General features: G+C 42.3%; 1 protein-coding gene across 1 annotated transcript in view; it reads left to right on the forward strand.

The window, feature by feature from the left end:
• The window catches only part of LOC126187963 (cytotoxic granule associated RNA binding protein TIA1), a 1,542,843-nt gene that overhangs the window by 544,508 nt on the left and 970,573 nt on the right, over positions 1–27,762 (forward strand). Inside the window, exon 2 of the mRNA XM_049929345.1 lies at positions 4,066–4,153. The gene's annotated coding sequence lies outside the window, so the exon portion shown is untranslated. The remainder of the gene's footprint in view (positions 1–4,065; positions 4,154–27,762) is intronic.

Below are 27,762 nucleotides of genomic sequence, written 5' to 3' on the forward strand. Positions count from 1 at the left end.
CAAATTCCAGTGGACAAGACCACCCCGAAAAAGGTATGTTCCCAGTTCTCGCTCACAATAAAATCAGTCATTTACTGAAGTACAAGGTACGGTCCACCCATAATTAAAACACCAGCAATGTGTTACAAAATATAACCTCCAATAATAATTCTCGCTGCTGAACGTTGTGGTTGAATAACTATTTCAAGAATGACAGATTTATTTCTTTAATGATTTTTTTAAAAGGAATTACCAGTCCTTGAACTACCTCAGAAGCAAATTCAGATCGTGCACTTATGACAATCAGTATCACGCTTTCACGTGTACCTACTAGTGTCTCCAGCACAAAATACCAAAACCTCTCAAATTGGTCACACCTTAATAATTATTAGCTGTCTGAGTGTGAAAAAATATACAGTCACTAACGTTAACGTTATCACCCTCTGTCCAACAATCCAATAATCAATTTACGTAAATCTCCTATATGTTGAGCGACAGCGAATAGCACCCATTTGAATAAATCTTACGCCAACTGGCAAGCAGCGAATTAAACACAGTTGCACAAATTGCGTGAGCGCTGGCTCACGGAGAAATCAAGCGAATTTCTACCAATTCCAGATCGTGATTGACACAGGAATAACCATCTTCACAAACAAGTCAGCAACCGAATAAAAACATGCGGCCACAAGACACAAGAGCGTTCTCTCGTTGTACAAAGTATTCCTTCGCAGAAACTGAAGGCAATCGGTACCGACCTAAAACAGTTTGTTGGTGACACGTCCAGACAGCGGGTCCGACTGGGCGGCTGCCCTGCACGTGACAGACTCCTCACGTGCCACCTCCGTCACTCTAGGCTACGCCTGGGTGCTTGTTTCCTGCTGATCCAAGGAGGGCTTGCCGCATCGATGCCCCCTAGCAGGTCTGCCCCCCCTCCCCCCCCCCCCCCCCTGGTTTTGCGGCGCACCGTGCGCAGTCAGCTTTGACTCCAGCAGAGGAAGGAAAATACCGTCACAATAAGCTTTCGATATCTCTGCAGTAAACCTGACTTTTTCTACTGGAATTTTTTAGCCATCCTTGTCATACTCTAGCACCGACTAGACCAGTCGCTCCTAACCTTTCTTAGCCCCATTACCCCCTGAGTGCAATCAGACATTAGCTACCATCCCCGTCACCCTCATCTACCCCCCCTCCCCCCTCGTTGGCTTCCTTTTCCCCCTCATTCCTCACATGACCACCAACTTTAAACTTTAGCAGCTAACTAAACTGTAGCATTAAATACTTTTCTTATAACACTTTTATTTTTAAAAGGATGAAAGATGAATAATATTTAGCTTGTGTGTGTGTGTGTGTGTGTGTGTGTGTGTGTGTGTGTGCGGTACTATCTAAAACTTGGAGAAGACATTTTCTAGAGATATTTAGTGTTTGTTACATATATGTCTCACCTTTATCGCCAGCGACTTACGGGACAAACTACAACATATGTTTGTAATGGGTGGGCTATGTGAGGAACCTCTAACCTCCACCGCAATAATTATTGATAACGTACATAATCAGCATCAAAGTCTTACGAAATTGTAATAATAGTAATGAACTGATGCTTTGTCGAAAAATTTGGCCCCTCAGAAAATTTCATTTTACCCCTCAGGGAGTAATTTGCCCCAGTTTGTGAACCGCTGGACTAGACGATACCGTGACGAAACTTTCGCTGTTCGTTGGCGTCTTCCCTACATCTTTTATTAGTGTAGCACCGTAAGAGCGATACTGAAGAACATCTGCGGCCGAGCGGTTCTAGGCGCTTCCGTCCCGAACCACGCGGCTGCTACGTTCGCAGGTTCAAATCATGCATCGGACATGGATGTGTGTGATGTCCTTAAATTGGTTAGGTTTACTCTGTTCTAAGTCTAGGTAACTGATGACCTCAGATGTCAAGTCCCATAGTGCTTAGGGCCACTTGAACCATTTGAAGAACATCCTAAGTTTGGTAGTCCATATCTTTCGGGGATGAACTAAGCTTCGTTACGATTCTTCCAACAAATATTTGCCTGTCCTCTCCTCTGCTCTTCCTTCATCTGCTTCCTGCGTTCATACAAGTTTAAGTTACTCTGGACGCGATGGATGTTGTCTCCAGTACCTTGCCGCAAAGTAGTCGAATATTAATGAAGTTTTTCGACTACTTATATGTAATGTGTTACATCTGTTTACCTTCAGGATCAACTGCGAATCTCTGCACAACTCATGGATCCTCCACAGGTCTTCCTGCGTTCCGCTACGGTTTTCTAGAGTTGCAACCGTCCTACACATTAGGACAACGTCAGCGGACAGACAGGAGTTTCCTACAGTGTCCACTAGACTATTTATACAGGATGATTCAGGTGCCCTTACATACTGATGTTACACAAGCCGCAACGCCAACAAATATCACTTGTACGATTTTCATATTCTGTCGCTCACTACGCACAGATAATTATCCTACAGAAAAAATGAACAGGATCCTTGTCTAGAAAATTTCATGTAGTTAAATTTTGTAGCGGTACACGTTTTCGCTAGAGGGCAAATTTTTCGAATTATTCAGGAACAACGTACGAAAGTGACCTTCAAACGCGTTTTTCTTTAATAACCTAAAAATTGTGGTCTCCAGCGACAATATATACAAGTACAAACTCTAACTACATTAAATTTCCTTTTTCTGCAGGACGTAGTGAGTGAGAGAGTATTAAAATCTCGCACACGGTTTTTGAAGGCGTTGCGGGTTCCATAAAACCAATAGGGACAGCCGAATCGCCTGTATACATCGTCAACAGTAATGGTCTTGTATCATTCCCTTGGGGCAGTTCCTAAATTAGCTTTACGGTTGCCGATTTCGCCCGTTAAGAGCAATGGTTTGATTTGTATTAGGAAGCCCTGAATATTGAGATGTTACCTTCATTCTCCATAAAACGAAATTCCAGATTTTCTCGCTTTAACTTATTTCTATATTACACACTACGCTTCACTTTCGTACAGTGATAAATTTCATCACGATTTCCCCTAAATGTAATGCGATTTATGTAATGCTTTATTTACAATGTTACCAGCAAATGATGCACAGATAATTTCAGTATTTGCTTACTTAATGAGTGTTATGTTGTAAGATTGAAAGTGGTTGTAATATAAACGTACGTTATACAGTTGAACGGCTGCACATCTTAAAATTCAGAAAATTCTTGGCAGCTGTCGATCATCGCCTTCGACTACTAGCTTTATTTGCAATTAACACGTCCATGATTTCGGCTGAAGGGTTATTTTCCAGGTTTAAAAAAGTAAGTGTCTCTGCTACATAGAAATTTGACCATATGTTGGCAAGAAATGACAACTGTTTTTTTAGCCATATAACGTGTCTTAGAGATTGAAGTAAGCGTAAAACAATGACTGAATAGTTGCGTGGTCCAGAGGAAAATTCTGGAGGACATCGTTGAAATCTATGAATCCAAAACAAGTTAACGGCAGAAGAAGAGATGCTATTTAAAACTATTCTTCATGTCAGACACTCACCATAATTAACGATTCATCAATAGTTGTTCGCTCGGCTATTTTTTTTTTTCTCAGCAGTTCCACAGTTTCGCTTATTAAAACTGCTAATTACTTTTCCATTTGTACGATCAGAACTGTTCACATCAATCTAGATACAAATTTATCCACGCCATAACTAATACACTTCTACCGGCAAGCCGGATTGCGAGTTTTATCCGGTTTTCCACGCTCGTATAAGAAACTACTGAAATGGTACGCCATCATCGCCTCATTCAATACGACACACAAACGATTAAAATACGATAATAAACAGAAAAAAATTTATACAATTGGCAGACACAGGGCACACACACCTTCTATACTTTAATTGGCGACTGTCATCAAGCATCGGGCCACAAAGTTAAAATAAATTTGTCACATCGAGGTAAGCATCTCGCCATGCGACGGAAGAAACGGTAGAGAGAGGAGGCAGCTAAACCACAGTCAGTTCCATTACGAGAGACATTTATTTGCTAAGCAAATTTAATCTGTTGAGAACATTTTCAGTGACTGATTTTTGTGTTTTCTTCTTTACAGAGCACTACCACATATTCGTCGGCGACCTGAGTCCAGAAATAGAGACACAGACGCTTAGAGAAGCCTTCGCCCCTTTCGGTGAAATTTCGTAAGTACCGCCATGGCGCGCAGCTGCTATTTTGAAATGCTGGTTTAATTTGAATAATGTATCATTAGAGGTAATGCCAGTCTGCTCCCGTTACTACGTGTTGCGCATACTTAATTGAACGGTCGGAACAGGACCGCAGTACCAATCCGCGGGAAACACAGGGATGGCGAGGGGAGTGGAGGGGTGCGTTGGACGGTTGTGGGGGGGGGGGGGAGGGAGGGAGGGGGGATGATGGAGGTGGTGATGCGCATGCGCGCGCTGATTGCGCTACCAGCCGCCTGAGCTGTTTAGTAATTAATTGCCACACTCGCGTTGGCAGTTTCTGGGCTCGAGTGGAACACAGTGGCGGAAGATCTGTAATCCCCGTTCTCTTTTGAACTTCTTTCCGTTCAATTAGCCGCCTGGCACAGCCGGCGGGCTCTCCATTTAGCCGCTCGGAGCCACTTGATTTGCTGATAGAGCGACCTATTTATGCGGTCTGAGCCGCTACGCGCCACGTCATCAAGTGTGAATGGCCGTCGCGCGACGGATGTGCGTCACGGACCCGTTCGTCCTTTTGATTGGACACGGTGCTGACAGGGACATCCCGCAGATTTTGGGGACGGATTTAACGCGTCAGACGCAGCGGCGTGTCGATACTCGGAAACAGTTAATCGAATCACGGGGCTGAGAACCTGAAACGCCTCTTTAGCTCGCCCGATAAGACTCTCCCGGTGTAATTATTTGATGATTTGCTAATGAAGAAGCGCGACTCACTCTGGCAGGATTCGTTAAGCTTTCCTCTAAAGAGAAGCCTATTTTATTACAAGAAAATAATTTATAAAGATGGTAGTATACCGTTTTGAAGGAACAGATATTGCGACTTATTTCTGCCGCGAGTAGTAAAATTAGTTTTCGGCAGCTAGTAAAACACAGCTTGGAGACATTACAAGAAAATAATTTTGTACCACTGTCAGCGTGAAGCGATTGCTTGGATCGCCTATTGCAAAGGTTCTGAACCTTTTCCAGCCCGCCGCCAAATGTTAGAAAAATAGCACTCATGGCTCCAACCCCTTTTGTTTCAAGGAAAGGAAATCAGACACAGTCCTTATCCATCAATGAACAACAAGAAGGTTTGCAGCTAACATTAATCACAACACCTTCTACGAATAATTATTCGATGGCCTCAGTTTTAATCCAAGAATATCGTATTACAGAGATCTGGAAAGATCTGGAGACTTGTGATGGAACATTAAATTGTGAAGTTGTGAACTACACGCGTACTACTCGTTTACTGCGCACTTGCATCACATAGCAGGGTGCATCGTCAGGTGTACGAAGGAAAGACAGCGGCATAAAAAAGGCACCTTACGCACGCTAAGGAAACTGTTGTGTGCTCTTAATAAATATTCTGTAACGGTTAAAGCTACACTTATAAGCAGACTAATCTTGGTTGGAAGTAATTTTAAACGCTTTTTTCTCTTTTCTTTACACACAAACATGTAATAATTTTTGAATTTACGTATTTCTCCACGGCGGTCTTGGGGTTTATCGCCCGGGGAGCCAACGGGTGGTCGCCAACGCCTCCTAAATTTCTATGGACCCCCCCTCCGAAGACCCGATGACAGACCACCCGTGAGAAACGCTGATCTATTCGAAAAGAGACTATCGAATCTTCTTCCTGCCGCGGTACACTGCTGCAATTGAAAATGTTGACGGCATTGTCTCTTACGTGAAATGCATATGGAAGGTCTAAAGCACAACCTAACAGTCTGCATTCGGTGGTTTGCTGATTGTTTGTGGAGAGGTACGCTTTCCCCAAGTTGTGTCCCTAACGTAATTCTTCTCCGTAGGTCGGGAATGGTTAGCTAGGTTCAACAGCCTAAGTCTGTGTGATCATGCAGATCGCGACTAATGTCTCTAGAGTAATATCCAAAGGCCTTAAGACAAAAGGAAGCGATCTTATTTATTTGTTAACTGAAATAAGGAACATACAGGGTGGACAAAATAGAACTACTCTGGAAAACATTTCACGCACTTTAAGGTAGGCAATCCAGCTTACATTATCCATTATCCACCCCAGTTGCAGATGACGTAGTCTGGGTTGCGTATCTTACGGCGTATAAGTATTTTCCGGGCCAGTACCACCTTGCGCACTCTAAGTATGTCGATATGGTGAAATCAACACCACGAAGTGGGCAGTAAAGCTAGAGTAGACGTACATCGTGAAATAAGTAGGTAATATCAACACCAGAGATATACAGGGTGAGTCACCTAACATTACCGCTGGATATATTTCGTAAACCACATCAAATACTGACGAATCGATTCCACAGACCGAACGTGAGGAGAGGGACTAGTGTAATTGGTTAATACAATCCATAAAAAAAATGCACTGAAGTATGTTTTTTAACACAAACCTACGTTTTTTTAAATGGAACCCCGTTAGTTTTGTTAGCACATCTGAACATATAAACAAATACGTAATCAGTGCCGTTTGTTGCATTGTAAAATGTTAATTATATCCGGAGATATTGTAACCTAAATTTGACGCTTGAGTACCACTCCTCCACTGTTCGATCGTGTGTATCGGAGAGCACCGAATTACGTAGGGATCCAAAGGGAACGGTGATGAACCTTAGGTACAGAAGAGACTGGAACAGCACATTACGTCCACATGCTAACACCTTTTTATTGGTCTTTTTCACTGACGCACATGTACATTAGCATGAGGGGTAAGGTACACGTACACACGTGGTTTCCGTTTTCAATTACGGAGTGGAACAGAGTGTGTCCCGACATGTCAGGCCAATAGATGTTCAATGTGGTGACCATCATTTGCTGCACACAATTGCAATCTCTGGCGTAATGAATGTCGTACACGCCGCAGTACATCTGGTGTAATGTCGCCGCAGGCTGCCACAATACGTTGTTCCATATCCTCTGGGGTTGTAGGCACATCACGGTACACATTCTCCTTTAACGTACCCCACAGAAAGAAGTCCCTGCAGATGCTGCTCGCCGACCGTGGCCCGTGTTTGTTACAACACGCAACTGAACGTCGGAGGTTTCAAGCGTCAACTTTAGGTTACAATATCTCCGGATGTAATTAACATTTTACAATGCATCAAACGGCACTGATTACGTATTTGTTTATATGTTCAGATATGCAAACAAAACTTACGTGGCCCCATTTAAAAAAACGTAGGTTTGTGTTAAAAAACACACTTCCGTGCATTTTTTTATGGTTTGTATTAAACAATTACACTAGCCCCTCTCCTCACGTTCGGTCTGTGGAATCGGTTCATCAGTATTTGATGCGGTTTACGAAATATATCCAGCGGTAACGTTAGGTGACTCACCCTGTATAATCTCGTGCGCTAACCAATCATAGTGATTTAGAATGAAATTTTCACACTGCAGTGGAGTGTGCGCTGGTATGAAACTTCTTTGCAGATTAAAACTGTGTACCGGACCGAGACTCGAACTCGAGACCTTTGCCTTTCGCGGGCAAGTGCTCTACCAACTGAGCTACCCAAGCACGACTCACGACCCGTCCTCACAGCTTTAATTCCGCCAGTTCCTCATCTCCTACCTTCCAAACTTCACAGAAGCTCTTCTGCATACCTGCAGCTCAGTTGGTAGAGCACTTGCCCGCGAAAGGCAAAGGTGCCGAGTTTGCATCCCCGTCTGGTACACAGTTTTAATCTGCCAGTAAGTTTCATACCAGCGCACACACCGCTGCAGAGTGAAAATTTCATTCTGGAAACCCCCAGGTTGTGACTAAGCCATGTCTCCACAATATTCTTTCTTCCAGGAGTGCTAGTTCTGCAAGGTACGCAGAAGAACTTCTGTGAAGTTTGGAAGGTAGGAGAGGAGAACTGGTGGAATTATAGCTGTGAGGACGAGTAGTGAGTCGTGTTTGGGTAGCTCAGCTGGTAGAGCACTTGCCCGTGAAAGGTAAAGGTCCCTAGTTAGAGTCTCGGACCGGCACACAGTTTTAATCTGCCAGGAAGTTGCAGAGTAATTTATTTGCTGCTGTTGTTCTTTGCTAGATTTCCGACGTGAAACGAAGTATTTCATAATTTTATTCTGGAGCAAACAACAAAGAATAACCTGCCTACCTCGTACAGGGAGAGGCAATTTAAACTGCTTTTGGTCTTCTGAGTTTTAATTTCACCACCGAAATATCTGTTTTTCGTGATTTGGTAATTACATGTGGTCGATGGTCAGTCAATCAATTCAAAGACCACCTGGCATATTATCCTAAATAGTTACGATGTAACATACAAGCTTCCCATAGACTATAGAAATTAGAGCTCTTGATACAGAGCTCCAAATTTCCAGTAAGGAAAAGGAATTGTTTACTAAACTTTCAATTACAATCCGTGACAATTTACTTGCATTATTGGAAGGACTGCTATTATTTATTGGCCCATAGAGTAGGTATTATTATGCAGATTATACTGGCTACTACATTAAAGGATAATTACTCAGAGTAATATTATTTACAAGGAGGGTACTCTAGAAGTCATGTGTCAATTTTATGAATGCGATTTCTGATTACAATATCTAGCAGCGCAGCTGTTGTACCTAGCATCACTATCATTTCTAAAGTCATTAATGATCATATCTACAGATTTGCACTTAGATCGCTTTCAACTTGAAAAATATGCCCGGTTCGTTCGTTAACGACTTAGGCATTAACATCATCGAGCACCGAGTTACAGTGCCTGATGACTACACGTAAAAGTTTCTCTATTGACCGAGTAGGGCGGATTTTTGTCATAAATTAGCTATTTCCGCCAATATTTGTCATGTTAATCTGGTTCATCTGATTATTTTTCATGAATAGTAATGCAAATATGAAACGTCAGTGTGAGTAAATATTCAGCTGTTAACTTGCCGTTAAAGTCGTACGAAAGTTTCTACGGTCTGTAGTAACTCAAACAAAGTCTCTAGCTGAGTGAAACTCCCCGTACTCCGTGTGCAAGTGTCTTGACTATCTGGAGTGGGTAACCTGCCATTTTTCTGTGAACCACATCGATAGCAATGAGTGTAGGAGAGTTCTTCAGACAGTAGCGCCTCCTGTGTCATAAAAGTTTTAATAATGAACACAAAACAGCGGAATTAGTGCGGATATTAACATGGACTGTCCTCTACATAACGCTACCGTTCAACACGGTCATCATGCATTCGTACACATTTCCGCCATAGTTGAATCCAGGCGTCAAGACCAGTTTGGGAAAATTTAGCGATTGGGTTCTTGACACATGATTTTAAAACTCTTTTAATCTCATCCATGAACATAGTGTGTACTGGAACGCTGTACTTGACTTGAGCAATCTTCAGCATTGGCTGAAGAACTATGGTATCGGAGAAAATGGATATTGCGTACAAAGCGAACAACGTCGACCGACAACATGTCACAGACGTCAGTCGAGAACGTGCAGACGAAGTGATCCGAGAAGACAGATGCGGTTGAGTGCGCAATTAATAGCCAAACCAATGTAACCACTCTTAAGAAACTAAAGGAGGCAATAATGCACGCCCCCACACTTCATTTCTCAAAATCCAAGTGTCTGCAAAACTGTCTGGTCAGTGGTGCCCCATGCAACCTACAGTAATGATCTGACTCCGTCTGAATTCTTCCTGCCTGTACCCATGAAACACAGCCTACATGGTTACAGCTTCAATGACTTGGATGACGTTAAAACAGTTTTAAATTCATGGGTCACGTAGTGAAACCATAGATTTTTCCAAACTAATGTTAATGCCTCAGTTCAAGGATGGTGCAACTGTGTACAAATGCATAGTGACTTGTTGAACGGTTGTGTTTTGTAGAGGATAATTTCGCTTTTTTATGTACTTTATTAAATTTTTTATGATTCAGGAGACATTACTTTCTGATCTACGCTTATAATTCTGTACAGACATCAAATCACGACCTGCAACGTGGATTAGAAGAATCGCATTCACATACAAAAATCTGTATTACTACTGCTAACTTCGACTGTTGCGGCTCTTCATCAGATATTAGAAGCATTTCAACACTGTATGTACGTGGACATCAGTATGATGTTCCATCCCATTGTAGATGACGTTTAAACACCCTCTGCATAACAGAATTCAATACATGCAATGTAAACATTATTCACGAGATTTTTTTACACATTGGGTCCTTCGGGAAATATTTAAAATCTGTGTATTAAGTTCTGTTATACAGTGCGTGTGTTTCATGTGTTGTCGAGTGTGTTGGAAGGACATCTACATTTCCAGATAGACGCTATAATAGACAAAAAGTGTCTGATGGCGAGTAGGAACAATCTAAACTGGAAGCAAGAATGAAGGTCTCGACTGGAATTGACGGTGATACAAGATCATTTCCGATACTGAAGTTTAGTGCCATCTTTTTCTTCGCAAGTGAAAAGTAAAATAGCTGTGTAGATATCTTATTCTAGATAATATAATGTAAGGTATCTTGCATATATAAAATGCTCTTAATCTCTTCCTACCCTACTACAATTTTCTTTTAAAGGGTTATCCAAGCTAATATTGCTTCCTCTGTATCAGCGACAAAATGTACTAATGTGTTTGTTTGGCAAAATATTGTAAACCACATTTCTGTCGCGCTTCAGACACAATACGACAGCTCCTCTTATGTCACAACGTTTCATCCCGAATGTCTCCTAAATGAAAAACATAGTAAGCTGAGTAAAGTAACGCGTTCACCAGTTCTTCTGCTTCTGCTTGGTTGGAAAAATTTTTTTAGGAATGAAATAAGAAACATAGACAGTTCTACGTTAACAGTTAGTGTTTTCCTTCATAAGCAAACTAAAGTCGTTGTTTCTCATACATTCTGGGTACTTGTACAATATTTGGCCATTATCGTACCTTCATTCTCATTACTATTTTTATTTATTCCCTGTTGCACTGCTAGAAAGGAATTTGACAATCCCCCACGATTTCGTTATTTCAGACCAATTGCAAACATCTTTCGTAGCTGCCAGTGCAAGAAGAATATGACAATGAAAAGCTGTATACAGCACATAACATCTATGTGTGGCGATGTATATTTAGGTCTGCAGAAGATGAAAAAAAATGATGATTTTGTTTTTCGTTATTCATTGTAAACGATACATGGAACAAATGCCGGAGTTGAGCACATAATTTATTTTGAGCCCTTCAGTTCCAACTGCATCAACCAAAATAGCGTAGCTCTCTGGAGTTAAGTACATAATTTTATTTTGAGCGCTTTATTCCGTCTGCATAGCTCTAGTTTTAGCCCCTTTAAACAACAAACCAATCTGGCTCTAGCATATTCGCTTACACAGTGTTTCACAGCGACAAATCTTTCGCAGAAGCAGTCTAATGCAATAAAATTTGTAATGAGTTTATTTCAATATCAATACACCGTAACATTTTCACTGTTCTTGTCAAAGACCTGTCACAATAACTGTCTTCATAAGGCGCTCTAAGTTTTCAGATAAATTGGTTCAACTTATTTATCCACGCAGCGTATTTCTTCTTTCATAAATTCGTCCATTCGTTCTTGGCATCGTAAATAATTCAAATGCAGATTCACTAAACAAAATGCAAACATTGGCACATAACAGAATGTATTATGGATTAAGTATACAGCTGTACATTAACAATAAAGCTATAATACAAAAAATATTGTAGTTACACTACAACCACTGATGTTTAAACCATTGATGTTGTCCGACTCTTAATGGTAAACCTTACTAACAGTCATAATATTATAAAAAGTTTCTGCGTGTGAATTACCATTATCCGTGTAACTTGAATTTCAGCGAAACCGGTAGAATTACAATATTATATATGAATGTACATTTTTATGTTAACCAATTTCTTCTGACAGATTTCAACGTTCTGACAGATTTCTTAACCACCAAATGTTTTGGCTGGCACTCGAATATTACCACATTGGCGTACCATGTTCGACACAATTCTCTCTATACATTAACCCAGATATAAACGCGGTTTTTACACAGCATTCTACTACGATCACCTCAAAGTTTTTATTCTTTTTCTTCATTTGCCACATGTTCCTTCACTGGCTGGTTTCTCACGCCATTATTCCTGCCTGCATTGTGAGAGGGACTTTATACTAGGAATTTTGTGACGTACCTTAATACTTGTAAAATCTCTAAGACATCTTCTCATTTACAAGATTATTCATTAGATATGAAATCATTTTGTGCTTCTTCAGTGGAAGATTTTAATCACTATCTAATGGTTAGAAAGTTGATAAATAACACGGGGAGTACTTGCTGCCACGAATCCCGCTGAAATGCTTTACTTAAGGGTCCACCTTATAGCTCCTGTCTCTGGTATGGAAAAATGTACAAAAACAGTCATTTTCGCCAGATCTAAAGTCAACAAAGTGTCAAGTTATAACAGCTGCAAAATTAGAATGCTTGATACAGAAAATACTAGGTCTGAGTTGATTGAAACTTGTCGAATTGTCATTTACAAGAACGAAAAATATTTTCACATACCAAAATAATTTGTGTTAATTAACAAATGCGACTAGTATTTGTCATGGCTCTAGGTAACTATGTTTCAGATACGTCATCTCAAGTCACATATAATAAGTTTCCGATGTGTATTGCGCAGTAAAAGTGTACGATAAGAAGTACATAGTTGATGCTGAAGAGTTCTAACAACTGCCGTTTCTAAATGTGCTACTATCGATTGTTGAAAATACCCAACTGAGAAATTAGAGTTTAAGTTAACGTAATTTGGGAGCTTTTCCTGTTGAAGTACATACATAACGACGCCATTTTCACATATGTACAAGAAATAATGTGAATTTACCTTACATACGGATCTATGTTCAAATTGATATTTTGTTCATTGTGTAACTAGTAAAGATAAATTTCAACCGCATCTAAAATTGCGTGAATACTCATTGCAGAACACTCTTGGAAATAGCACCGGGAATTATTGTGACCCTATAATGTATCTTTAAAAGTGCATTCCATCACCATTACACCACAGAGTGCCTCTTATAAATCTACTTGACTAAACTATCACCGAATCCAAGCCTAACGACGCCGTAATTATCACAGTTACAATAGCACTCACAATCAACGTAAATCAGATATAGTTTTGGAAAATATTTAAAAATGACAACGAATTAGTTAGTTTGAAGTAATCCACAATAGCTACCTCGAGTACGACTTCACGGCAATATGTTACATATATCTGTATATTATATTAATTGAAATAAGTTAGACGAATTGTTTCTCCGACATACATACTCTTTGTACTCATACATAATTGCCGGCCGGTGTGGCCGAGCGGTTCTAAGCGCTTCAGTCTGGAACCGCGCGACCTCTACGGTCGCAGGTTCGAATCCTGCCTCGGGCATGGATGTGTGTGGTGTCCTTAGGTTAGTTAGGTTTAAGTAGTTCTAAGTTCTAGGGGACTGATGACCTCAGATGTTAAGTCCCATAGTGCTCAGAGCCATTTGAACCATACATAATTTTAAACATAAATTGTAAACACAGTAATGTGCTGGTTTCTTTTCTTCCTCACGGTCGGTTGTAGAAGAAACACAGTAAAGTTTCCCTGGATAATTACTTTATGATTAAAGTTCTGCTGCAGAATATGAATTATCCGACATTTAATAATCCTACAAGTCCACAGATTAAAGCTATATTAAATACTGCCATTATAGCTATTATCCTCACAGATCCAGCCTCTCATCCCCCATGTGCCATTGTTTTATTCACTCATTTCAGCTGACTTCATTTTCCATTCAAGGTTTCGTTTGCAGCATCAAGGAACGAGACTCGAAGATCAGAGACAGTGAGTAACAGGAGATGGAGAGAGGGGTGGGGGGAGGAAATTGACATAGATGGGGGGGGGGGGCGGAGAGGACAGGGAGAGGGGTAAGGAAATGGATAGAGATATGATGGAGGGAGAGAGGGGGAGGGGATAATGGAGAGAGCGTGGAGGGAGAAAGTGATCGACAGAGAGATGAGGCAGGTGGATGAGATGGAAAAACAGAAGGAAGAGGAGGATATTAGCGCGGATATGCAATTCCACTACATATTTAGCAATTGTGAAGCATTGCCGTGTTGGCGAATATTGTATATTGTCAGTCTTTCCCTATAGTTTACACCTATTTTCCTGGGCATTTCTAGTATTTTGCACCATTTTGCATTTGAAACTCTTTTTCTAGGTCCTCTGTCGCTATGACAGTTCTCGGCCGCATTCTGCAGAGGCTATGAGTACGCCCCTGTAGCGTTTTCGATGACAAGTGTTTGATCGCCCTTCACGCATCCCGGACTTTGCTCCCTCTGATTTTCACCTCTCCTGACATGAACCGCTGTCTATGAAGTCAACATCTTTGGCACAGACAACGAACTGCAGATTAGCGTAGATAATCGGCCAAAAGTGCAGGGGCTGCCTTCTGTCACGAGGGTATTGGAAAGTTGGTACAAAGCTACGACAAATGTCTCAAACGGAGCGGCGTCTGTGTAGAGCGACGCTGCTGGAAGGTGTGGCTAACTATTGCAAATAAAACGCTTTTGATTTTCGCTGTGTTTTCCATTTCACTACATTTCACTACCGATTGGATCTTACTTCCTGGATACGCCTCGTAAGTGAAATGCACGTAAATAAACTGTTTAAAGTTTCTGATATTAATAACAAAAGATTGTCATTTTGGCGCACAACTTCCCAACGCAGCAGCCAATCGCGGAGGAGGAGGACCACACGATAACCCGTACCGAACAAACCGTCTGTCACCGACACCTCACACCACATTACGTCATCTTCCCACTGCTGGCTTCTCTACTGCTCTAAGAGGAGCTTTTTGTAGATGAATATGATGGCTGCAAAGCCAGAAATATTGTATTGTCCCCTTAGAAAAATTAATGCATTACTGTGCTGATAAACCTCTACGTTATTTGAATTTCAAACAGCTGAGCCAAACTGAATTTACTCAGACTAAACTGACACACAATATTTTAAGCGCAACGCAATCTGACTTTCAAATATTCCTACAAAAGAATGGCCCTGACTAACAATAACCTATATCTTTCATGAATCACTTACCTCACAAAAATCTTCGTTACTCGAACTACTGCAATACAGCGAGCGCCACTACTGCCAGCTAAATAAAAGATTCTAACTACTGAAGGGTCTAACTACTGATAGGCATAGTTAGAAAATGAAAGATTTTGACAGAGAACAAACAATGTATTTACCTTAATAGTGTTCAAAAGTCATAATATATATACAGGGTGTAACAAAAAGGTACTGCCAAACTTTCAGGAAACATTCCTCACACACAAATAAAGAAAAGATGTTATGTGGACATGTGTCCGGAAACGCTTAATTTCCATGTTAGAGCTCATTTTAGTTTCGTCAGTATGTTCTTCCACCTACGCTCAATGGAGCACGTTATCATGATTTCAGACGGGATACTCTACCTGTACTGCGAGAACATGTGCCTTTACAAGTACGACACAACATGTGGGTCATGCACATTTAAGTCGAAGTGTTCGTACGCTTCTCAACAACAGATTCGGAGACCGATGGATTGGTAGAGGCGGACCAATTCCATGGCCTCCACGCTCTCCCGACCTCAACCCTCTTGACTTTCATTTATGGGGGCATTTGAAAGCTCTTGTCTACGCAACCCCGGTTCCAAATGTAGAGACTCTTCGTGCTCGTATTGTGGACGGCTGTGATACAATACGCCATTCTACAGTGCCGCATCAGCGTATCAGGGATTCCATGCGACGGAGGATGGATGCATGTATCCTCGCTAACGGAGGACATTTTGAACATTTCCTGTAACAAAGTGTTTGAAGTCACGCTGGTACGCTCTGTTGCTGTGTGTTTCCATTCCATGATTAATGTGATTTGAAGAGAAGTAATAAAATGAGCTCTAACATGGAAAGTAAGCGTTTCCGGACGCATGTCCACATAACATATTTTCTTTCTTTGTGTGTGAGGAATGTTTCCTGAAAGTTTGGCCGTACCTTTTTGTAACACCCTGTATATCAGTTCATGATATCCAGTATTACAAATTTACTCTTTCTGGCTGACACGTCCAGATCGTCTGCTCTTAAAATTCTGCCATCTTTCTCCCCACATCCACCACTGCTGGCGCGACACCCCCGGGATAACAAGGCCGCCCAGCAGTGTTAGTGACGTCACACTAAGCGGCCCATAGCCGACGCAGGAGTCCACGGACACCTCCGTACAGACGCGCCTGATGCTAACGATCTTCTGTCCGTCATACAGAAAGCAGCGAACAATAATTCGAACCAAAGACCAAATTATATATATTCTTGTAAACAGCATAAAGGTTCATAACGAAATACCGATTACATATACGGGCAGGAATAAGTTTAATCGATTGAGGAACTTTGCCACTATTTTATAATTGTCAGAACACTATTTAGCTTTAAAACTCGCATACAGGTGGTGACAAATGCCAACTGACAGCAGGACTTAACATTTTCAAGCTATTACACTGAAAGTAAATTATCTTAAACACTGTCATACATAGCAAAACCCTCCCAACGTTCGTTTACAATAAGGTAACAAGAGTTCGCTTTATCTCATAAAACACATGACTATTGGGAATTTACTCATATGTTCATGCTGACAGCTCTTTTCAAGAATTTTTACAAGTGTATCCCCAGTAATAAAGAATGGAAACAAAAGATAGATATCAAATATTCTCCTTTTAACATAGACATCACTGAACACAAGATTCTGTCTTGCACTGTGATACTAAGGGACTGCTCTTTCCTTTAAGAAAAGCCTGACAATTTGAAGTTCACTCTGCTATTGAAGATACACTTCTTGAAACAATATTAAAAATGTTATGAAAGGTAAGGAAATGTAAAACAATCAAGTAAGAATGTGAGCAAAAGGCTGAGGCTCTCTTTACTTAACATTTTCAATCTCTCTACAGCTTATTTCTTTTTCCACGTAGAAATCACCAACTGCAAGTCTCATTATTGCTGTCTGTTACAAACAAAGTGCTTTTCTATTTAGAAAAGCTGAAAATTTGATGTTCATTCTGGTACTGAAGAAAAACACTTTTCAGAGGAGTTCTAGAACTTATTCCTGCCCGTGTATGTAATCGGTATTTCGTTATGAACCTTTATGCTGTTTACAAGAATATATATAATTTGGTCTTTGGTTCGAATTATCGATTAGTTCGCTCCTTTCTGTATGACGGACAGAAGATCGTTAGCATCAGGCGCGTCTGTACGGAGGTGTCCGTGGACTGTTGCGTCAGCTATGGACCGCTTAGTGTGACATCTCTAACACTGCTGGCCGGCCTTGTTATCCCGGCTGTGTCGGCTGGCGGCTCACCTCCAACTGCGCAACGCTACGCGCTGTTCACATCCAACTGCCCAACACTACAATAGCGAATATTCCAACAATGCCAACCAGCCACAGACTGCACACAGCACAGTCAGTGATTTTCATACAGAGCTCTACGTGGTGTTACCAACATAAAAACCTAAACAGCCTACTTACAATGGTATGTCTCCAGACTAACAGATCTACCAACAGACTTGAACAGTCGTTTACTGTGATTTGAGGCAGTTATTTTAGAAGTTTCGCAGATATGAAGTCGTAGGTCTTCCGTCACCTTGATCACAAGCTGTGCTGAGTCCCGACTCTTTGCCTGCGCCCCTTTAGACTGTCGCGTCGCAGGTGCAGGGGGGCCGCGCTAACAGACAGCGCCTCGTGGCGCTGCCAGTTCTCCGCCACGGACGCCCGCCGCTGCTTCCGCGCCGCTCGGCTGCTCGCTAGCGCCGGCCAGATGGATGGTCCAGATCCCGGGTCCACTGTCAACATTTGTCCAGCTAATCCGCCGGACGTATAACGGCCACTCGTCACCTGGGTCCCAGGCCTGCCCGGGCCACCTTCCCTCGCCCGCGCCGCTGTTCCATCCTCTTCAAGCCGTCGCTGCCTTCGCCGGACCGTACGGCCATCGATCAGCTGATGCTGTTCTTTCCAATACCAGCGTCTGTCTGCAAACGGGGGAATTTCCGCGAGATACCGGACCGCCGGGAGCCTCACGGCACTCTTAAGCGGGCTCGCGCGCTCGTATTCTCTGTTGTTACTCCAAATTAACGCAGTTACCTGAGTATGCTCTGTCTTTAACACAGGTAGCTTAACCAGGACAAGAAAAAGTCACATATAATACCACAAATATACTGAGGAGATGACTGAATTTATCCGCAGAATTAGCGGGGAACGAAAAACGTGTACAGCACTAATTTGAAGAAGGTACAAGATAACAGAACGTGTGTTGACACATCACATGTTAACTCCCATGATATTAGGACGACAGAAAATTAATGTCGTTTCCGCGCATGTCAATATTCGTGTCAGTAACGGATCACTGTGTCCTTCAACGTCGTGCCAAAGACACTTTTAGGGTTAGAGTGACTTGCTTACTCGTAAATAGTGATTTTTTTTTTCAATCTAATGTGTAACGACCTGCCAAACACCGAAAAAGGTACATATCCGACACTGTATGGTTTTCGAGTTTCACAAGGGTAGTAAGGCAGCAGCTGCTACCACAACCATTTCCCTTTTTCACTCAAGTGCACTAGACGTTAGTAAACGCCGAAGGTTGTTTTTTAAGTTCAAATACGGTAATTTTGATCTTTTCGACACCTATGGATAAGGGGGTATAACAAAACGACAACTTTAGACAATGACATTGCAACACTAAAATGGGTCAAATGGCTCTGAGCACTATGGGACTTAACAGCTGTGGTCATCAGTCCCCTAGAACTTAGAACTACTTAAACCTAACTAACCTAAGGAGATCACACACATCCATGCCCGAGGCAGGATTCGAACCTGCGACCGTAGCAGTCGCGCGGTTCCGGACTGAAGCGCCTAGAACCGCTCGATTTCAACACTATCATACTGTAGAAGACAAGGGAACCAATGTTCGAAACATCGTCTGCCAAAATATGTACGCGGGGACTCACTGTGATAATACGTGTGTTTTGCATGCGAAAGTGCGTCCGGTCCCACAGCCCCCCTTTTCTCGTAAATGAATTGTAGCCAGTCTTAGAGACGTTGCCCCAATTGGTTTCTACTCGGCCGGTCTCGAGCTCTAACGCTTGTGCAAACAAAGTGCATAATGACGTGGCAAGCGGGTAGGTTTAAATGCATAAGCATAGTGACAACCGTAAAATGTTGAAATTAGTAAAACTATTTTTAGAGCCAGTCTATGGTTAACAATCATAACAAGATTGCCAGTCATTGATCATTAGTTCCCGAGCTCCGCAACAATCGCAAAATGCTTCACACGATCTTATAATCCACGTCAGAGAGAACAAATATTTTTCCGAGGCAACGTTAACAATTAATGCCGTCTTTACGCGGAGCTACACTTCCCACACTAGTTCGTGTGTTATCACCTCTAAAACCACTGGTAGACTGCCTAGTGAGCCATCTTAACAGTTTGCAGCTTGCCCTTCCAGTGCCCTCTTGTCACTTTTCCATCCTTGCCATCAATAATCACTAATAGTAACTAAAATTTGTAAGTAGCATTACCTGATGAACTGAGTGATACTGAAATTGTTGTTAACAAGTTCACAGTGGCAGTAAAGTCATCAGTACGATTGGAGCTGCATATTAATATCTAAAGAGTAAATATAAATAATATGGGATTCGCTTCTTGGCACCAAGATAGGTGAATCCCCACTGTCTCTCTACATCTACATCTACATTTATACTCCGCAAGCCACCCAACGGTGTGTGGCGGAGGGCACTTTACGTGCCACTGTCATTACCTCCCTTTCCTGTTCCAGTCGCGTATGGTTCACGGGAAGAACGACTGTCTGAAAGCCTCCGTGCGCGCTCGAATCTCTCTAATTTTACATTAGTGATCTGCTCGGGAGGTATAAGTAGGGGGAAGCAATATATTCGATACCTCATCCAGAAACGCACCCTCTCGAAACCTGGCGAGCAAGCTACACCGCGATGCAGAGCGCCTCTCTTGCAGAGTCTGCCACTTGAATTTGCTAAACATCTCCGTAACGCTATCACGGTTACCAAATAACCCTGTGACGAAACGCACCGATCTTCTTTGATCTTCTCTATCTCCTCTGTCAACCGGACCTGGTACGGATCCCACACTGATGAGCAATACTCAAGTATAGGTCGAACGAGTGTTTTGTAAGCCACCTCCTTTGTTGATGCACTACATTTTCTAAGGACTCTCCCAATGAATCTCAACCTGGTACCCGCCTTACCAACAATTAATTTTATATGATCATTCCACTTCAAATCGTTCCGCACGCGTACTCCCAGATATTTTACAGAAGTAACTGCTACCAGTGTTTGTTCCGCTATCATATAATCATACAATAAAGGATCCTTCTTTCTATGTATTCGCAATACATTACATTTGTCTATGTTAAGGGTCAGTTGCCACTCCCTGCACCAAGTGCCTATCCGCTGCAGATCTTCCTGCATTTCGCTACAATTTTCTAATGCTGCTTCAGTACGATAGGGGTCTTGCTTGCCCGGCCGGTCACACGCTACGTTACAACGCGGCGCGTCGTTCGATGAGTCCGCCCTGTGATCACACCTACTCGCTAGCCTCCCGTAACAAAATCTTCCCGTAATGTGCATAAAAACATAGCAACAAAAATGTAATAACATGGACAGTGATGTGGCATCAACACCATAACATGTTAAGGGCTGTACTGGAAGCAAATTTGTGTCAAACGATCGACGAACTGTTAACACTCTTAACCAGCCTTGGTCGTCCATCCAAGTACTTTTGCAGCAAATAGGTAAGGACAAACCAAACTAACCGATCCACCGTTTGCAACTTATTAGTTCAGCAGCACACACTACAGAATCGTGTTTTTATCGCTTCATCAAAGAAGATGACTAATGGGTTCTCTATGACAATCAGGAACACAAAAGGCATTGGTTCTCTCAGAAATAATCACCACGAAGTACAGTTAAGCTGGGCTTACACCCAAAAAAGTATCCTTTTTTGTTTGGTGGAGTATTCGCGGAGTCATTCGTTTCGAAGTGCTGAAGCCTTGATGAAATGTGAATGCAGACATTTACTGTGAACAATTGGGTCGAGTAAATCAATTTTTGTTCGTAAAGTACCCAAAGAATGTCAACAGAAAAAGTGTTAATCCGCAAAGTGATAATGCAAGACCATTCTTAGCAACAAGTAACTGGAAAAATTAATGAATTTGGGTGGGAGGTACTGCCTAAACGTTTAGACTCGCCCGATATTGTGCCATCAGACTTCCATTTATTCCGATCGCCACAACATGTTCTAAGTATCTATTTGAAGATGGGTATGATGTACAATATGCAATCTCCAAATATTTTGCTCAAAAACCAATTGATTTTACCGGCAAAATTACAAAGAAACCGAATTAAATCAGGATCCATAAATTCTGAGGAATGGGAACCTTAGTAGTTAATAAATACCCTGAAACTACAATTGAAGAAGAAGAAGAAGAAAGTGGAAAGAATCTGATAATAGCTAAATTAAAGAAACGTTAATAACGCATGTATGTTCGTACTCGCATGTGTAAAATGTCTAAAAAGAATGAATGGTAGGCTCCATGGGGTTCCCAAGTCGTGCAGCGACCGTAAACCATAAAATTACCAAATATGCAGCAACCAGTCCAAAATCTCGTTTTATTTATTCACTTTTGCAAATCGATTTCAACTGATTAACAGCCACCATCGGTGCTTTCAACCAATATGTGCCCTGAGTAGTAATACTGTCTTAAGCAGAGGTCTGCAAAAGTTAATAAATAAAACATGATTTTGCGACTGGTTGCTGCATATTTGGTAATTTAGTCTAAAGAGATACTGTTCTTTGTTTATTACAGGACGTGCTATCAATCAGAAGTTCCATTTCGTAGGCGATACGACTTTTTTGACTGATGGAGAAGTTACAGTTGGTCAAGCACGGTTTGCTCTTGCCATTGTTCGTATGGATTCCTTTTCATGTTCTTTAGCTATTAGTTTGGAGAACTCTCTACCTCGTAACTTATTAGCGTATAGGGCCTTTACAGTAACCCAATTTTAAGTTGCAACGATAAAAGATATTTCTGGTAAATCCTTTGTTGATAGCCCAGTGTTGTTTCGTACTCGTCGTACGTATAAACTGTCTACAGATGATACTGTACCTGTGTTTATGGCTTGTCTCATATCATGATTTGGCACTTAACGATATGATGACAATCGTTATTCGACGTTCTCCTGCTTTGGCATAGATTCCACGGGGTTATTGTGGATCACCTACTTTTAGGTGTAAATTTAGCACTCATCGAAGGGAAAACTAATTTTCTAGATTGTGCAGCGCCGCCCCCTGCATCGGCGGAATTAGGGCACGGAGACGCGAGTAACAAAGTTTTCTGACTTGAATGCACTGATCAGACACATTTATCACCGAACCTGTAAACAGAAATACAGGCACCTAATGGCGGCTCCGCTTTTGTTCTTGAACGGGGCTATTTATCTTGGCGATTCGCGTCAAACGCGCTTGCCGGACTACAATGGCGCCATCAGGAAATTGACTTCCCACGTTCAGACAACAATGGCGCGCGGGTGGCGCGGCCAATCGCACGCAGCCGGGCCACGCCGCTTTTCCAACTTTTCACGCTCGATTTTGCCGGAAAGCGCCTACCATCGTTCGATAATAATCGCTGTCACTCTCTCGAGTTCTCTGAAAGATACCGTAAGGAGGCCATAGAAAGCCGCAGACCATCGTCGTACTTCCATTTTCTGGTGAATAGTGGGAAATAGCTGTTCACTGTATATTATAGATACTAACGATAACACAATCTGCTGTATTCATTGGCTTCATTTATATGCAACCGTGCCACGATATACGATCTTCACACCCAAGATACAACAAACATGGCCATATTGTGTAAAATAGAATATACATCTTTCGAACATACATATATTTTTGAAAGTAAAGAACTACAAAAGACGTGAAACTATGAATCTTGGGACGCGCATTCACCAATCTCTCAATTTTAGATTACAGATGTTCAACATGTCCTCCACCAGCGTCACGAATAATACCACATCGATACTCGAATATCTCCAACACTCCGCTCTCGCCACTAATCTTATGGCAGTCCGCATCCGATTCTTCGGTTCTTCTAGGTTCTGTGGTGGTATTTTTGTGGTGTTACTACACAACAGTTTTCCTTAACGAAACCCTACGGGAAGAAGTAACAGGCCATCAAGTCCGATGGCTATCTTTCACAGAAACTCGAAATTTAGCGCGGGCTTCAATGCGAGAGGCCTATAACAGTTTGCACAACAAAACTTTGTTGGGAAACCTGGCAGAAAATCGAAAGAGATTATGGTTGTGCGTAAAGTACGCTAGCGGCAAGACACAATCAGTGCCTTCTCTGCGTGATAGCAATGGAATTACTATCGATTACGGACGAGTTACTAAACACAGTCCTCCGAAATTCCTTCACCAAAGAAAACAAAGCAAATTTTCCAGAATTCGAATCAACAACAGTTGCCAACATGAGTAACTTAGAAGTAGATATTCTCAGAGTACTGAAGCAAATTAAATCGCCTAATAAAAGCAAGTCTTTCGGTCCAGATAGTTTATCAGTTTGTTTCCTTTAGGAGTATGCTGATGCAATAGCTCCGTACTTAACAATAGCGCAGAGCACATTGGCCTTCGTCCGCAGCTCGTGGTCGTGCGGTAGCGTTCTCGCTTTCCGCGCCCGGGTTTCCGGGTTCGATTCCCGGCGGGGTCAGGGATTTTGTCTGCCTCGTGATGACTGGGTGTTGTGTGATGTTCTTAGGTTAGTTAGGTTTAAGTAGTTCTAAGTTCTAGGGGACTGATGACCATAGATGTTAAGTCCCATAGTGCTCAGAGCCATTTGAACCATTTTGAACCACATTGGCCTTCGGTGAATCTCGTTCACGTTCACTGTGTGCATGTGTGTTCTATAGGCCCCAAAATCGAACACTGTTTTCCTTTATTATTCCACTAAGGTGGAAAGTCGCTTCATTACTGACCATGATGCGTTGTGCGAAACTGTCATCAATATGAAAAGCATACTGCAGCTTGTCAGAAAATGCCACACGTTTGCGTTTTTCGTCGTCTCGTAGAGCCAATAACAGCTGTAACCTGTGTGGCTTCATTACCAATCGATGTCTAGAGACAAACCAAATTGTTGTCGAACGCAGCTATAGCTCCCGACTGGGATGACGAGTTCATTTTGTAGGACCACGGTGCAAAGCGATTTGAATTCGTGCTACATTTTTATCGAAAACACGAAGGTGGCCAAGACTCTTTCCTTTACAAATACATTGTATGCCTACAAACTGTCGACACCATCTGTTAATGTTCCATCCATTCGGAGAATCAGTTTAATACCTCAACGTGAATCATCTTCGCACTCTAATCGTGGAATTACACTTCGCAAACTCCAGAACACAAAGGGATTTGTGCTGCGGAGTACCTAGGTAACCAATCAGACTGAAGACAACCGACGGTGACGAATATAAGGTAGACAATGTATTCGTTCCTCCATTTACCGAGATGTGGCGCAGCGATTGATAGTTTAGACACCAAAATACTTAGGAATACGTATATTCTTCCTGAAACACACTGTGTGTGTGTGTGTGTGTGTGTGTGTGTGTGTGTGTGTGTGTGTATGTGTGTGTGTGTGTATGAAAGGATGTACAGAGGTTTATTCAGTAGCGTATAATAACGCTATGTACATGCAAAGTATGTAATGTAGCATTCGTACTCGACTGATAGGATTACTGAATTCCGCCAGGTCCGCCTGTTATGCAAAAAGCAGTTTTTTTATACAAATCAAAACTTGTTTCAGCAGCTTTGTGCCGTGATCAGTGGACCAAAAGGTGTTTTAAGCACGTATGGATTTATATAAAATACAGCTGTGTACAAATCAGCCGGACCTGAAACCATTTAACTCTGTCTGCAAACACAGCTACTGCAAGAACTTCAAAACCAAATGATGAATCGACTAACAGTACTAACATTTCTCGTATTCTATCGGTAAATGACAAAGCAGTTTAGTTTTCACTATCATGCCGCTCATTTAGGAGCGAATTAACGCAATCTAGTATTCCTTCTCAGAAGTTTCGTAGGATCTGTGCTGAAACGAACCCTTCTTGAATATGACGTGTTGACAAAAAGAATCCATTACTGTAAGATAACACAACCGCAAAATAATCAGTGCAATCAGTCGCATCCATAAAACTTATAAGAGTACGCGTACGGAGCAATTTTAAGTGGAGCTACAACATAAAATTGATCGCAGATAATGTAAATGGGCCACTGAGATTCATTGGAAGAATCTGAAGGAAGTTTAGCCTATTGAGAAAGACTGTAGGTTAGAAAACCCTCCTTCTACCAATATTTGAATACTGCGCGTCAGTCTGGGATTCGTACCAGGTAGAACTGACAAAGACGGCAGAGAAGGTCCAAAGAAGAGCAGCGCGTTTCGATACAGGTTCATTTAGTAAGCGTAAAACAAAAATTGTGATACATGGTCACTTCTAGAAATTGTCGTGAAACTTAGTTATTGATTCTCTCCGTTGTCCAGACAACCAGTGATACTGTGGAGCTGCTGACTTGATATTTACAGATCCCATATACTGTTTGGGAACTCTTGTTAAACGTGCGGTTCTAGGCGCTTCAGTCTGGAACCGCGTGACCGCTACGGTCGCAGGTTCGAATCCTGCCTCGGGCATGGATGTGTGTGATGTCCTTAGGTTAGTTAGGTTTAAGTAGTTCTAAGTTGTAGGGGACTGATGACCACAGATGTTAAGTCCCATAGTGCTCAGAGCCATTTGAACCATTTGAACTCTTGTTAAAAACTGGTTCACATACTAGAGTTTGTAAAATGGAAAGAGGTAAGTTATCTACATGTGCGTTATCGCTTGCGTTTAACGGAATGGTCAGATTTTAAGTACATTTCTAGCTTCTTGTACTGACTAGTTTTTAGTATTTTGCGTATACGTTGCACTCTTATCACGTGATTCAAATGCCATCGCGTTACTGCAGCAGCCCGTTCGAATGCGAAATTAGTTTTCGAGTCGTAGTGTGAACGTATGTGATCGTTCCATTTAATATTCCCAAACATTGTTGACCGAGCGAGGTGGCGCAATGGTTAGCACAGTAGACTCGCATTCGGAAAGACAGCTATTCAAACCCAAGTCCGGTCATCCTGATTTAGGTTTACACGACTTCCGTAAATCGCTAAAACCAAATTCTGGGGTGGTTCCTTTGAAAGGGGACGGCCGACTTCCTTGCTCATCCTTTCCTAACCCGATCGGACCGATGACCTTGCTGCTTGGGCCCACCTCCCCCGCCCTCCAAATCAACCAACAAACTAAAAATTCTTGAACCAGGTGTGTGTATCTGTGGAGTGATTACCGTTATCAGTCACCGATATTGTGATTATAGGACTGATTCCGTAACCACACAGTAGTAATCCATCACGTAGCACTCTGCGTATCGTACACTACTGGCCATTAAAATTGCTACACCACGAAGATGAAGTGCTACAGACGCGAAATTTAACCGACAGGAAGAAGATGCTGTGATATGCAGATGGTTAGCTTTTCAGAGCATTCACAAATCGTTGGCGCCGGTGACGACACCTACAACGTGCTGGCATGAGGAAAGAATCCAACCCATTTCTCATACACAAACAGCAGTTGACCGGCGTTGCCTCGTGAAACGTTGTTGTGATGCCTCGTGTAAGGAGGAGAAATGCGTACCATCAAGTTTCCGACTTTGAGCAAGGTCAGATTGTAGCCTATCGCGATTGCGGTTTATCGTATCGCGACATTATTGCTAGCGTTGGTCGAGATCCAATGACGCCCTGCTGGATCCCAACGGCCTCGTATCACTAGCAGACGAGATGACAGGCATTTTATCCACATGGCTGTAACGGATCGTAAAGCCACGTCTCTATGCCTGAGTCAAAAGATGGGGAGGTTTGCAAGACAACAACCATCTGCACGAACAGTTCGACGACGTTTGCAGCAGCATGGACTATCAGCTTGGAGACCATGGCTGCGGTTACCCTTGACGCTGCATCACAGACAGGAGCGCCTGCGACGGTGTACTCAACGACGAACCTGGGTGCACGAATGGCAAAACGTCATTTATTCGGATGAATCCAGGTTCTGTTTACAGCATCATGATGGTCGCATCCGTGTTTGGCGACATCGCGGTGAACGCACACTGCAAGCGTGTATTCGTCATCGCCATACTGGCGTATCACCCGGCGTGATGGTATGGGGTGCCATTGGTTACACGTCTCGGTCACCTCTTGTTGGCATTGACGGCACTTTGAACAGTGGACTTTACATTTCAGATGTGTTATGACCTGTGGCTCTACCCTTCATTCGATCCCTGAGAGACCCTACGTTTCAGCAGTATAATGCACGACCGCATGTTGCAGGTCCTGTACGGGCCTTCCTGGACACAAAAAATATTCCACTGCTGCTCTGGTCAGCACATTCTCCAGATGTCTCACCAATTGAAAACGTCTGGTCAATGGTGGCCGAACAACTGGCTCGTCACAATC

This window comes from Schistocerca cancellata, chromosome 5, assembly GCF_023864275.1.
Source record: "Schistocerca cancellata isolate TAMUIC-IGC-003103 chromosome 5, iqSchCanc2.1, whole genome shotgun sequence".
Taxonomy (NCBI): domain Eukaryota; kingdom Metazoa; phylum Arthropoda; class Insecta; order Orthoptera; family Acrididae; genus Schistocerca; species Schistocerca cancellata.